The 15,659-nt window shown below is 35.2% G+C and overlaps 1 non-coding gene across 1 annotated transcript; it reads right to left on the reverse strand.

Moving 5' to 3' along the window:
• Positions 1–14,263: 14,263 nt before the first annotated feature.
• On the reverse strand, positions 14,264–14,366 carry LOC114886245. Its single transcript, XR_003791257.1, has one exon. It is a non-coding gene; the product is annotated as a U6 spliceosomal RNA (small nuclear RNA).
• Positions 14,367–15,659: the final 1,293 nt, after the last annotated feature.

The following is a 15,659-nucleotide window of genomic DNA, read 5'->3' on the forward strand; positions in this document are numbered from 1 at the left end:
GTAATGATTTGAGATACATATGCATTATGAAATGATTACCATAATCAAGCTAATTACATATCTCTTACCTCACATTGTTACTATTTTGAGTGTGTGTGTGTGTGAAGAATACTTAAGATCTACTCTCAGCAAATTTCAAACACACATTATTATTAACTCTAGCCTCCATGCTGTACATTATGTCTCCAGAATTTATTCATCTTATAACTGAAAGTTTATGCCCTTTGACTAACACTTCATTGCCCCACTCAACCCTCAGCCCCTGGTACCACCATTCTACTCTCTGTTTCTAAAAGTTTGACTCTTTAGATTCCACATGTAGTGAGATCATATAGTATTTGTCTTTCTGTGTCTGGCTTATTTAACTTAGCATAATGTTCTCCAGATTCATCCATGTTGTCACAAATAGCAGCATTTCCCATTTCTTCACAAACTGGCCAATTCTTGTTATCTTTTCTCTTTTTGATAGTAGCCATTCTAACAGGTGGACGTGACATCTCATTGTGGTTTGGTTTGCATTTCCCTGATGATTAGTGAAATTGAACACATTTTTATGTATACAAATGAATAAAAATGGCATTTGTATGTCTTATTTTGAGAAATGTCTATTCAAGTACTTTGCCCATTTTAAAATCAGATTATTTCTTTTCTTGCTATTGAGTTGAGTTCCTTACATGTTTTGGAAATTAACCCCTTATGGGTTATATGATTTGCAAGTGTTTTCTCTCATTTCATAGATTGTCCCATCACTCTGCTGATTGTTTCCTTTCCAATACAGAAGCTGTTTAGTTTAATGCAATCTTGTCATTTTTTACTTTCATTGCCTGTGTTTCTGAGATCATATTTTAAAAACGATTGCCCAGACTAATGTCAAGAAACTCGTTTCCTATATTTTCTTCTAATAAAGTAAGTTGAATAATATTTTAAAATCAGTGTCTTATTAGGGAACTAATGGGCCTGAGGATGTTGTAGATGAGGAGAAAATCTGCTTCTCATTTTAGGAAATATCATACTATAGATTATCTTGGCTCAAGTTACCTCTTTTTGTGTAGATCACTTCTGCTTCTGTAAGCATTTCTTGGAATTTACAGAGAGAATCTCCCACATGCTCAGGAAGTCTGCTTCTAGGATATTCATACTGTGGTGTCTGACAATGGCCATCATATTCCTGCCAGGACCAGGAGGAACTGTCTTTCTCTGCTGTTGCTCTACAGTCCCCACCAGGCATAACAATTTGCTATTGGAAACAGATCTGACCCTTCAGGATACCAAAATTATGTTTGTACCTCTACCTAGATCCAAGACATAATCTAGAGGCTGATGACATTTTCAAGTAGCAGCAACTCCATTTTTCTCAGAGTTCCTATTCTTTCCAATAGCTAAAGGTTTCTTATCTACCTATTCAAATTCAGCAGGGCAATTCCTGTTTTTCTTAAGGATACATTCTTTCCTGGGAAGCTAGCTTGATGTTCAGCTTCCTTTGCAAATAGGCTTCTGCCAGACTGTTTGCAAAGCATGCCCATATATGTCCAAATCCCAGTAGAAGTCATACTTAAATGCCTTTCCAGAAGCCTTCTTAATCTCTATAAATCAGTTTCCTTTAGATCAGACACACCAGTCCATGAAAGATGCCCAGAGAACATCTGACATTTAAGTAGCATTGTACTGATTTCTTTTACTAGAGAAATAGGAAATATTATTGTATGTATATATAAGGGTTATTTAGTTGTCTTCTGAAGGTCCTGCTGCCTCCCAGTGTTCCTTGGTGATAAACTGGGACACCCCATCAATCTCCTCCTCAGAAGACAGTCTCTCCATTGCCCCAGCCACCATGTTCCCCAGACAGCCAAGAGGGCAGCACAGCTGTTGACCTTGTTCAGGGTCAACAGGAACAGGATCAGCAGCAGAGTGACACAGCTGAAGGCCAGCACCACAGCCAGCAAGTCCTTCAGTGTCTCACAGGAGGCTTTAAACCAAGATACTGGTGGCTTCTTGAACTTCAGCAGCTCCATGACCACCATGTCTATGTTCCCCTCCCCAGGGAACTCATGGTGACTTTAGGGTAGAAAGAACTTTTAAAACATATTTTGGTTACAGATACTCTGCCTTTAATATTTTTTGAATAATGCAGACTCAAGCAACTTCACAAAAAGATTCTACAGTAGTCCTCCCTTATCAGTGGCTTCCCTTTTCACAATTTCAGTTATCCACGTCAACTGTGATTCAAATATTAAATGGAAAGTTCCAGAAATAAACAACTCATAAGTTTTAAATTGCATGCTATTCTGAGCTGCATGATGAAATCTTGTGCCATCCTGCTCCATCTCCCTGGAGGTGAATCATCCCTTTGTCCAGCATATCCTGCCAGTTAGTCACTTAGTAGCCATCTGGGTTATCAGAGCGGCAGTTTCAGTATTGTAGTACTTGTGTTTAAGTAACCCTTATTTTACTTAATAATGACTCCAAAGCACAAGAGTAGTGATGCTGGCAATTCAGATATGCGAAAAGCTGTAAAGTGCTTACTTTAAGTGAAAAAGTGAAAGTTTTTAACTTAATAAGAAAAAATATTTATATGCTAAGGTTGCTAAGATCTACCATAAGAATGAATTTCAATTCATGAAAATGTGAAGAAGGAAAAAGAAATTCATGCTAGTTTTGCTGACATACCTCAAATTGCAAAAATTATGTTCATAGTGCATGATAAATGGTTAGTTAAGATAGAAAAAGCATTAAATTTGTACAATAAGACGTTTCGAGAGAGAGAGGGAGAAAGTGACCACATTCACATAACTTTTATTAAAGTGTATTGTTATAATTGTTTTATTTTTATTACTATTGTTGTTAATCTTTTACTATTGTAGCTATTGTTGTTAATCTCTGTGTCTAATTTATAAATTAAACTTTATCATAGGTATGTATCTATAAGAAAAACCATAGCATAATGGATTTGGTACTATCCATAGTTTCCTGTGTCTACAGGGCATCTTGGAACATATCCCCTGAGGATAAGAAGGGACCACTGTAATTCAATTAAATTCAGGTAATCCTTGATAGTTTACCTTTCTTCTTTTTATCTTCTATTGAGCAACTCTTTCTCTTCTCTTTTCCTTGTCTCCTTTCTATATTCCTTGTTGCTCTCAAGCATGACTCTTTTTATGGGAAAATATGTTAGAATACTAGTTGAGAATGATTTTTCTTAGAATTATGTAAGTCAGAATAATGCCTGAAGCTTCATTTTTAGTAAGTTGTAGTGTTTGGTTTTTAAAAAAATTAAAAAGAGAAAATAAACTCCTCTCTCTCTCTCTTTATATATATATATAAAAAATAGAGTACATGTATTTAATGTATTTTCATCAAACGAATTTCATGTGTGTGTGCTTAACATCCTCCTAATTCTCTTAGGTTACATGTGAGCCCAAATGTTTTCACATTTGATACCACTGGTGAAATAATGGGATACAGCAAAGTGAAATAGTGGATTTAATATTTATTAGTGTGTAATGCTATGAGCTAAGTGGTAAACATTTGGGGCTGTTCTCTTACTTTCCCCAAGGGATTAATTTGGAGAGGAATGGTGGGAGGAGCCTGCTATCACTGGTTCACAGATACCTAAGCATGATGACTTTCATTTTAAGGTAAATATGGGGAAAAAATGGCATAGATTACCACAGGAATATGGACAATTTGTAGATGATCATTTCATTTTACAAGAAAATAAAAATAATGGGTTGAGAAATTATGCATATTATATGTTTACAACACATTCATAGTAATTAAATGTTGCTTATTAAAACATTAATGATTGAATAAGATTAAAATATCTAGCTTAAACATATTAAATTATTTAATCCTTATATTATTAGGGAAGTATTATGGTAAGAAGAATATTATGATATTACAGAAATAGAAAGCAAATAAATAAAGTTAGAAGAGCAATTCATGAGTGTCATGGACACAAAACCATACCAAATATTTATGTTGTGAGATTCCTGTCCACAAAGGCTAAGGCAAACCTGGCCAAAGCCAAGTTTTGTACCAAGAGCTGAATTATGCTGCTTTGTTTCTGAGAGTACTTCAAAGTGGGCAAGTCTGAACAGCAGTTGGCAAATCCAGGCTGAGGAGTGCCAAGGGCAGTACCCAAGAACTAAAGTTCTACATCAGGGCTAAGAGGCTTGTATTTTGAAACAACATGAGTTGAGTCAACATGAAGGAGCAGTCACTGAAGAGTGCAGAGTCATGAACAACTTTGAGATTCTAAGAACTTATTTTCAGTGTTATTGATTCCTGACCTGTTGTCAGAGAAACTATAATCAAGGATCAACATGAGGTTGGAAAGCTATGGATGATTAGATACCACTCTCAGGGTAAAATTGGTTGGTAAAACATTTTTTAGTGAGAATTCATTCAACAGAGCAATTATTAAGTACCAAGTATGTACCAAAAACTATAGAATGAATTGCAGATACAGCAGTGACTAACATATGGTCCTTGCTCACACCTGGAAACGAGAAATTGTAATGCACTTGTTGAACGCTACAGTGATGATTAGTAGAAGGTGCTGTGGGAGCACAAAGATTATCACTGCACATGGTCTCAGTTGGTCAGGAAAGACTTTCCAGATGAATAATGTAAAGACAGACCTTAAAATTGCAAAAGAATTATCTAGATAATGGGAGAAGTCAGGGTGGAGCCTGTACAAAGGCTTACAGTTTAGTGTTCAAGGAATATGAATCATAGGGGGCTAAAGCAAGTGTGGAAAGATAGATTCTGGGATCTCGGCTCTCCTTTTCATATTTTTGGGTGGGGGGAGTTGGTCAAGTAATACTGTTGAATTTATAAGACACAGAAGGTTTCTTCCATTAACATTTTTTCATGGGTAAAGAGCAGTATTTTTCATTAGTTGCTTGTATAATTAGAAGAAGAAGCACACACATCACCTGCTTATAAACATGTTTTAAGTACACACAGGAAAAGCTTTTCTAGTAAAGGATGGAGCTTACCTTGGAGAAGCACTTTTCGTTTGTTCTGTTGAACTACATTACACTTGGCTCATCCTGGATCCTTTAGACCAATGGACATTATGAACTTTTAGGAACTTTGTAATGGAATTTGTATCCTAAGAATGATCATTACAGGACTCTGCTACCTTTAGTAGAAAGTGAAAATTTGGATTTAGTAAAAATATAACACATAGTACCAACTTATCTACAAATATTTAAAAAATTTTCATCAGAAAGTGATTGCAAGCCTAGGATTGATCATAAAGGATGTTGACTCAAGATTGACAGATATATAAAAGCAAACCCAAACTTAATCTACCAATTTTTTTCCCCTTGACCAGATTTCAAGTGGAATGTGTTAACAAATCATGTTTAAAAAAATAATAAACAAAAATTCTATTTAAAATAATGTGTTTAGCGTGAAAAATGACAATATGGTAGAATGTAGAATGTAAAATAAATCTAGATTAATGAATAAAGGACAAAAGAATGTAAAGAATCACATGAAAGAGAGAATGGAAGAAAGTAACTCAGCTTCATTTTTTATTTTTCTAAATATTTGTTCTCTTACATCTCTCAGAAATTAAAAAAAATTTTTTTTATGTAGGAAATCTATAGATTTTAATGATAATCTGTGCTGTCTTTATTGTAACAAGACAATGTGCATATCTTGTAGAAGTGGTAGGATTTGATGTCATCTTTCATGTGACTGGGGGAAAGAGATCTGCACAGAAAACAGTAGTTGTCACAAGTAACACAGATTATGACTTAATAGAGATGTTTCCTCAATTTTTGTCCTATGACAAAAGATCTCTGGGATTAAAAATTATAGCACGATAAATGGTAATATTTGCCTATCTTTCCAAATGCAGCTTTGCTTTCAAGAGCAGTTTAATTCAGTCTGGTGAAGAGCTTGCCCCCAGTACTGACAAGAAGGTGAAGAGCCCTCCAGTATTCAGGCCACAGGAATAAGTTTTCCTTAAGCACCTACTTTAACATGAAACTTAAAGATAACTCTGGTATGGAAATATTAAAATTTCCCTTTAATCATTTATTTATTTATTCTGGAAATTGGAGATAAAGTTGATTTAAGGCAAAAGGTGATGGAATAAATTAGAATTCCAAAGTTAGCAAATTACATGTATAAATGTGTGTATATGTGTATATATATATATATAATATATGTACTCTTTTGAACACAAATTTTGTTTTCATTTTTAATATAAATATGTCTGTTTATAAAATCATGGAATGGATTTTTTTTAAAACAAACCATAGTAGAACTTACATAATCAGAAAAATGTTAAAATTCAAAGTATTCTTTCTGGGAATTCATACGTTCATCCTAAATATGCTGCTATTTTTCAAACCACATTTAGAATCACTCTTTTGAGATTTTTTTAAAAATTGCTATTTTACAAGCCACACAGTAAAATTCATTTCTGTGTATCATAATTAAGTGACACATTTTAGAAACCAAACACCCTATTATCCAGCTTTATCTCTCTGTCTATCTTCATGTTTAATTTTGGCTATGAAATATTTTTCATTGCTGCTAAGCAAGAAAAATCAAAAACACAGTCAAAAGATTAAGATTTAGCTCTAGGGAGGATTTTTTTTTTTTTTTTTACTTGCCATTCATGCAAGATCTTAGTTCCCTAACCAGGGATCAAACCCATGCCCCGCCGGCAGTGGAAGCGTGGAGTCCTAACCACTGGATTGCCAGGAAATTCCCTCTAGGGAGGATATCCTTGGTAAGTGCATAAATGCATGATATATTAAGTGAATTAAAAAATATATATATTCTCAGTTTAGAAGATAATTTCAAGAGTTTCAAACTGACAAATCTCAGCAACAGTAGAAATCTGCAACTTCCGGACTTGGCCACCTAAGATGGAACTGGAATCATTTGAAAGAGTAAGTGCTTTTATGTTTATTCAAAGAACATCACATGGCTTTATAGGCATACTGTGTATAGAAAACAGTCTATGCACACAAAAATGAATATATGAGCATGTCCTTTTACCAAAAAGAAGCAATTATAATCAGTAGCAAGTAATTATTTTAGTGAAAAGTACATTTGCTTTTCAATTTTATTCCATACTAGAATTTGATCTGAACGTGATCTTGGAGACCATTTAGCCCAACCTACACATTACTTCATAGGCAAGGAAAATGTGGCACAGAGAAATCAGAAGCTAGATGACCTGTCAAAGGTTACATAGTCATAAGTTTTAGTCCATAATGCTTGACCATTGATACAAGATTCTTCCCATCACATTCTGGTGCAACCCAATTAAGATTCATTTTAGATGAGACTTACATAATACAAGGTGAGTTTTAAATGTTAAATTATAGAATACATTAATTTGTCTTTTGTGGACTTTAAAAACATAAAGCTGCGTTGTTACTTTGTTTCACATGCCAAGAACTCCATACTTTTTAAAAGTCACATGGGGGTGATTCAGAAAACTGGATCACTTAAGGAAAAGTCTAGTTCTTTTTTTTGTCAGTCACGCTGCTTGTTTTATTATTGCACTTGTACTGAAGAGTGAAATCAGTGTTCATTGATGATTTTATCACTGTTTTTTACCCCAGCACTAAAGTTTGCTGAAGGCTTCTATTTTTTTCATACCCAGTATTTTACTCTCTTTCCTTGGGAGATTTTTCTAAAGTATTTCAGAAAACCTTTTTTGTCTTATTTGCATTTTCTGGCTATCTTTTACAATGACGTATTTAAAACATTCAAAATCATGAGTAGATATAAATTCTTAATATTATCATTGTACAAAACATATTAGACTTTAATATAAATAAAGTAGACTTTATTACCATATCCTTTTGGTAATAAAATATGCAATAGTCCCTCAGTATCTAAGGAAGCTTGGCTTCAGGACCCTCAGATGCAGGGGACTAACTGTATTTACTATTGGTATTCAATTGCTATTGTTTTGAGTTTTGATTAGTTAACAGATTGAATGTTCCACAATTTTCCTTTTTAATCACAGTCCTCTAATTTAAATTTCCAAAGCTCAAGCTTTTGCAAGGGTACCTCAAAATACGTTTTCATGCTGGATGTATTACCTTTTTACAAAAAGTGACCTTGAGGTACCCAGCGGTGAGGGATCCTGGGAACAGAGCAGAGTTGCTTCATTGCAACTCAACCAGTCTTTAAAAATATACCTTCACGGGCTTCCCTGGTGGTGCAGTAGTTGAGAGTCCGCCTGCCCATGCAGGGACACGGGTTCGTGTCCCGGTCCGGGAGGATCCCACATGCCGCGGAGCGGCTGGGCCCGTAAGCCATGGCCGCTGAGCCTGCGCATCCGGAGCCTATGCTCCGCAACAGGAGAGGCCACGGCAGTGAGAGGCCCGCGTACCGCAAAAAAAAAAAATATATATATATATATGTATATATATACCTTCACACCCACCAAAGGAAGACTAAAGGATATAATCTGAAAAAGTATTTTCGTCTAGAAATAAAACAGGTTTTAGAAAAACATGCTTTAATATTCTTAAAAAAGATGCAAAAAGACATGGTCTCTCCCAAAAAGGCTGAGACAAAGGCAGAGCAGCTAGTACAGTAGACTAAAGAGTTCAGATTGTAGGACAACACAAACAGAAACAGAATAAAGTCTATATTGAAGGCAGAAAGAAAGGACTAGATCATTCAGAAATGATTAAGAATTGGCAAGATAAGAATGGTGGGATATTTGTGTGAGGAGATTAGCAGCCTGTGCAAAGACCTTTAAAAAAAAAGGGTGGGGATGTGGCCTAATCAAGCACTAAACTTAATGTTATCCAAAGGATGTAGAATTCTAGGAAGGGTGGCCAGAGATGAGAAGTAAACAGAATCAGTTCTTGAAGGCTGTAATATGCATTTTTAAGGAATTTATATATTATCTTGAGGGCAAAGTGGAGCAATTGAAGAGATTTCTTTATTATAGGATTGACACAACGAGACTTGTATATTAGAAAGATTACTCTAGCTGCAATGTGGAAAACAGACTGTGCCTGGAGGCATGGGTGTCAGCTTGTTTTAATCCACAGGGGACAGGATGGTGGCTTGGACAAGGTTAATGCTGATGGGGTTGGAGTGAAGTGATTGAATTCAAGAGATATTAAAGAGAAATATTAAAGTGATAAACTAAAAAAAAATTTGATGATTGAATGTGGCAGAAGGGGGAAGAGAATAAAGCAAGGACAAGAATAGGTTTTTACATTAGGTAGCAGGGTTCATGGCAGTGCCATTTAATAAGAGGGGAAATGTAGAATAGAAGGAGGCATGATCTTTCGGAAAACATGGTGACATCAGTCCTTTCATGTTGTGTCTGAAGTATATTTATGACAAGTATATGTATGAATGCCAAGTGGCAGTATCTAATAGCAGTTGGATATATGGATCTGGAGCTCAGAAGAAATTCCTGGGATAGAGATATAGGTCTTGAAACTTGCGGAGGATACATACATAGTGTGGTTTACACATACAATGGAATATGCTTTTCATTGATAAAAAGAAATCAAGTACTGATATATGCTACAATGTAGATGAACCTCCAAAATATTATGCTAAGTGCTGGGCTTACAAAGAGTAAAGGGAAAATTTAGTGCAGTGTTCGAGAAACCTTAGGAAGAGTGTGTTTCAAGAATAAAGAGAGATGAATGGATAAACAAATTGTGGTATATACGTACCGTGGAATATTATTCAACCATAATAAAGAATGAAGCTGTGAGGTGGATGAACCTCCAAAACATGCCAAGTGAAAGAAGCCAGAGACAAAAGGCCACACATTACATGATTCCATTTGATGTATGAAATATACAGAATACATAAACCCTTAGGAACAAAATGCAACCTAGATGTTGCTAGGGCTTGGGAGGGAAGTGGAAATGGGGAGAAACTATTTAATGGGTAGGGGATTTTGGTTTGAAGTGATGGAAATGTTCACAGCTACATAGATGTTGTGGATGCACAATACTGTGAATGAACCAAATGCCACCAAATTGTTCACTTTAAAATGGTCAGTTTTATGTTATGTGAATTTCATCTCTATAAATTATTTCCTTTAAAAAAAAGAAGGAAGGTAAAATGACAAAAACAAAAGCCACTGTGAAATCAAGGAAGAAAAGGATTGAAAAGTTTCCATTTGTTTTAAAGAGAGCTGTTGGTAGTGTAGTGGGAAGAGGCCAGATTGCAGTGGGTTGAAGAATGAGTAGGATGTTAAGAAGTGGAGATACAAAGTGCTGAATCTGTGAAAAGATTGGGCTGTGAAGGGGAAAAGAAAGATGCATTTCTAGTGTGAGATGGATGTGCTATCCCGGGAAAACTTTGTTTTTTTTAAGATGGGGTGACCTTAACATGTTTAATGGTTCTCAAGAATGATGTCGGAGAAGGTGAGAGGTTGGAGTTGCAGGGCTCTTTCTGGCCACAGGGGAGACTGTGAATGGAGGCTTGTTGGTAAGCGTAGTGATGGTAGATTGTGAGATTTCCCATGCAAGTCATTGTATTTTTTAAAACAGGGCACAAGAGGAGAAGAAACTGCTGAAACTGAGGGAAGAGAGGATTAGGTGAAGCTTTAAGGAAGTGGAGAAGGTTTCAGAGAATCTTTGTGGTGACTAGGAATAAAAGTTGACTTGAGAAACAAGGGGTTTAGCCCCCTGGGGTTTCTAGTGGCAAGATCTACCAGATGGCGTGCTTTCTCCTGAAGCTACCATCTTTGGGGATATAGGTGAAAAGAATGCGGCTAATCTAATTGATCCCTTTAAGATAAATTAAAATAAATTCCACCTTTGTGTGGGACAGCAGACAATGTGAATAGCGAGAGGACAACCATTCCTCTTTTTTATGACACAAGTTTGCTTAACTTTTTCTAATGAGGGATTGACTGGCATTTGCACATTGCTTTACAGTTTGCACTTTCGTATACCTCCTCTCATTCGATTGCCAATATAACAAAATGGTTTATTATTAAATTTTCATTTGTTAGGTGAGAAAACATAGACTCAGAGGTTGAAATGTGTTAAAGATTCCACATAGGCTTTCGGACTGTCAGGGCTGAGTTTTGGACCATGTCCATGAAGCATTCAGACTATATTTTGTTTAATAACTGAAGGTGGAATTTACCAAAGTATAAGCTGGAGAGACAAAGACAACTCCTTACCTCTGCAGAAGGCTGCCTAGATTGCACACAAATGAGAGAATGGAGCTTTCTATGAAATCTGACAAATAACAAGGTTGGATGCAATACATAAAATATATATTATATCTTAAAAAAAATCAATCCTTGGTTCACAGCTCAAAATAGCAATTTTTTTTTTTCCTGGTGCCGCAGAGGATGCTCTGGTATTATATCAAGCAACATTTAGTGAGCAAAAGTAACTGAATGCAATATATTTACCGACAGTAGTGCCAGGGCTTTTTAAGGCACAGTATTGATTTACTTCTTTCAAAACCAAAATGATAGCAAAAGGGAAAAAATGATTCAGGGAAGATACCTGAGGATTTAAAAGTGGCAAACACAAATCCATTAGTTTTAAAATGGGTCAAAAGACAAACCAGAATACTGTGAACTAGTGAATCAGTGAATTCAACATCTATTATAGGGAAAAAAACAGGATATTGTGTAAGGGAGAACGTAGGGAGAAAGAAGCCAAGAAAGGAGTTGGAATAAGAATAGCTTTATGCATTTACAGTCAAGTAAGTACAGATGTTTTCCTCTTACCTGCAGCAATAAATTATGTGTTTTTGTGTTTTATAGTCAGCAGACATGTATAATTTATTTATTAGTGATTTTTTAGAATAGTTATAAAACTATTCTGATAGTGTATTTATCATGGGAGAGTTCATGTAAATAAAGCAGGATCTTCTTTAGTCATCTCTGGCCCTGTAGCTCAGTGTGGCTCAGATAAGGCACCCACTGAGATCTAGAAGGGACAGGCTATATTTGCCTTGCTCCTATTGTTTAGAAAACTCTACCTTCAGGTTTGAATTACTAGGATAGCAAGCCCTGAGCAGCTGGTAGCTTAGTGTAGCTACTGTCAGAAGAGGTTTGTTTTGCTCAACTCACAGCTTACTTGGCCAAATTCAAACTCACAGTCACTACAGCCTCAGGGAAAATGGGTACAAGGAGAGAGGAAATACCAGAATAGCTGAGTCAGTCCTGGAGGTGAAGGAGTGACAGATATTGAGGTCAGATCTATGCTACATCCAACTCAACCTCCATTTGGGGACTTAAAGTGGGTTACCATGCTTGTTGCTGTGTTGCCATAGCAACGCCACCACTCTAAGTCATGAATGACGAAGATAATCTTGCAAAAATGGTAAGCTTTTTTGTATTAGAAGTAGAAAGAACTTTTCACTTTGTTTACTAAACTATACCTTTTTGTTTATAAAATGTGTCCAAAATTCTAGAGTTGGTAGAGTTCTATTCAATCATATTCCCCCCTCTGTCACATTTAAATGTTACTGCTTTTTTTTCCCTGTTGGTTCTTTGACAGACTCGGTAATTAGAGTTTCACTACCTTATAGCTCTCAAAAGCAGTGATTTTCCGTGTGCCAAGACCACCTGCTTGTTAAAACGCACCTACCCTAACCTCATCCTAGATTTTCTAAATCAGAATCTCAAAAAATGGAGTGCTGAAATCTGCACGTTTAACAAGATCCTTGGGAGACTTTTAAAAACACTAAGTGTAAAATCCATAAAGAGAAGTGCATGTTTCAAAACTATACAGTGTGCTGAATTTTCACAGTCTGAATAAACTCAGGTAACCAGCACTTGATCAAGAGACAGAATAAGACCAGCACTTCTTGATGCCTTGATGCTGACCAGAATATAGCCAGAAACCTCTTGAGTAACCATTCCTGTCACTGCCCCTACCAAGGATAAACATTACCCTGATTTCTAAAAGCATGGCTAAGCATCATCTGTTTTTGTAACTTAAACGAATTGAATCAAACAGAATGTAATCTTTTGTGACTGGCTTCTTTTACTTAACATTGTATTTGTAAAAATTGATCTGCATTTTTGCCTGTAGTTGTAGCACATTCTTTTTCATTGTTGAATAGAATTATTTTGTGAATATACCATAATTTATGTATTCATTCAACTGTTGATAGACAGTTGGCTAGTTTCCAGTTTAAGACTACTTTGAATAGTGTTGCTATGAACATTCTAGTGCTTTGATTTTTGCAGTATATATGTGTGCACTTCTGTTGAGAATGTCAAAACAAAAATTGCCCTGGATGACATTAAACAGGTAAGAAAGACTTTGTTCAAGGATTGCAGTAGCGTAGAGATTCAATGCAGTCTAAATTTAACTCCACTGAAAAAACATTTGGAAGAATTATTAGAATATGGGGTAGAGGGATTATAGGTCACCTGTATTTGCTAATTGACCATATCCAATTACCTCTTTTCATGATAGAAGGTAGTTTTATAACTTGGAGCTGGGCACCGATTGAAGTTAGACTTCTACCCTCCTGTAGAGACTGGGGGGTAGGGGTGCTTTCTTCCTTTTTGGTTACATTTCAAAGGGATGGCTCCCAGGCCCTTGAAAAAAATAGTCTTGGGTTGTAAAACTGGCAAAAGACATTTTTAAAAGTTTCATTTCAAAGAGGCAGAGAAAGAATTTATAATAACAAGTTTTCTAAAGTAAATGCTCTAGAAATAGGTCAGGGACCAAAAGTAAGGAAGAAGGCTGTGTAAATTTTAGTCAAGATGAGGGGAATACTAAGGCCATCTTGGTCAATAATATATGTGAGAGTGAAATTGGTGGGTCATAGATTATGCAAATATTCACCTTTAATAGGTACTGCCATACTGTTTTCCAAAGATGTTGTACTAACAGTATAGGCAAGTTCTGGTTACTCCACATCACTAAAATTTGGCATTTTCCCTCTCTTTCATTATAGTGATTCTCATGGGTATAAGTGGTATTTCACTGTATCCATGTATTCCTCTAATATTAATTTTTAGGAGCTATGGGCTTTGAAATTATGTCTGAGGCCTTTTCATTATCTTCAGAGACTTCATTATGAGTTTTCTCCTTAGATAAGTTAACACGGTCAATTATATTAATAGAGTATCTAACACTGAACCAACCTTGCATTCCTAAATTTTTCATATTAAAATTTTTTATTTAGCTGTTGAATTATGTTTGATGATATCTTATTGAGGATTATTTCATCAATATTCATGAGTGAGAAATGTCTGTAAGTTTCTTTTTAATTCCATCTTTCTCAGATTTAGGGATTGATGTTAAAAAATTATACAGAAATATTCACAAATTTGCATGACATCCATGAAGAGGAGACAGGCTAATCTTCTCTGTATTGTTCTAATTTTAGTATGTTTACCCCTAAAGTGGACACATGTCCATTAAGTCCTTAATTTCAGGGAGTAAGTTGTTCACTTTGCTCTTTTATGGCTTTGTCTATTTTTTATCTATCCCGTTTCTTTTTTTACTATGGTTTATTTTCCTTCTTTTATATCTTCATCCCTTCATTGTCTATTCACTTCTATATATCCAGTGACTTCAAGACTTTCTGAATTATAGTGGACATCTGATAAATATTTATCAAATTAATGGAGAGCTGAAGGAATAAATTTCTTCTATCATATTCAGCATATTGATTTTACGGGGGTTTATTTCTTTTGAGGTTTGTAAATTTTTTTCTTGTGAGCTTGGCAGAGGTTCTGTGGAATTTCAATATAAACTGTGATGGAAAATGTTTGCTCTCTCAGGGATCTAAAATTTTCAATATCCTCAAACATTGTTATGTTTATTTCCTAGATCGTGTCTCTATTATCATGTGTATAGCATATATTTAGACTACATACTTGAGCATGCTATAAGCCTAAATATTTCTTAATGGTAGTCATTCTGTTCTTTTACTCTAGATATGTAACATATTTTTAACACTTCTCTAGGACAGTATATATATATATATATATATATATAATTATAATGTATATTTATATATAATATATATAAAATAAATTATAGATATAATTTAATGGCTAGGGCAGTACTTTAAGGATCTGAGCTTCATCCAGGTGACTTTCTTTAAGCTTTCCACTTTCTAGGCATCTAGAAAGTCACATCTGTCCATACAACAGTATTAGATTTTAGCCTTGAGGAACTAGTGAAATACCCATGAACTACAATTAAAACACTTTGAGGTTGTTGGTCTAATTTTGTGTTTTCTCTTTTTTGCTGGTCCCTGAAAAGTCACTTTATTTTTATGTTTGACTTTATATTTAACAACTTTCTGAATTACAATTTTTTTCAGCTTTTCTCCATGTAAGGAAATAGCATACCTTTTTATCAGTTTGGTCTTCCTTATTTCTGGTAATTTATTTCCTAGTGATTCTCACATTCACTTGAAATTTACAACCATTGAAGGGGGTAACTTAATGGTTTAATAAAATTGATCTTATCCTATTCATAACAGTGACATGGCATATGGCATTTCTTTGAATTTCTATATGTTCCTTAATGCAAAGAAATTTTAGCATGTTGGTATCCTGCATCAACAGAGTAGGTGTACAAATAGAAGACACAAACCATTAAAATGAACAAGATCTTGCCAGAAAGATGTGAGAAAATGTAGTGAGGAGTAGTTTCTCAGAAGTCAAAGGAAGCTATAACTTCAACAAG

Source organism: Monodon monoceros, unplaced genomic scaffold (genome assembly GCF_005190385.1).
Source record: "Monodon monoceros isolate NGI ecotype Baffin Bay Population unplaced genomic scaffold, NGI_Narwhal_1 Super_Scaffold_6, whole genome shotgun sequence".
Taxonomy (NCBI): Eukaryota; Metazoa; Chordata; class Mammalia; order Artiodactyla; family Monodontidae; genus Monodon; species Monodon monoceros.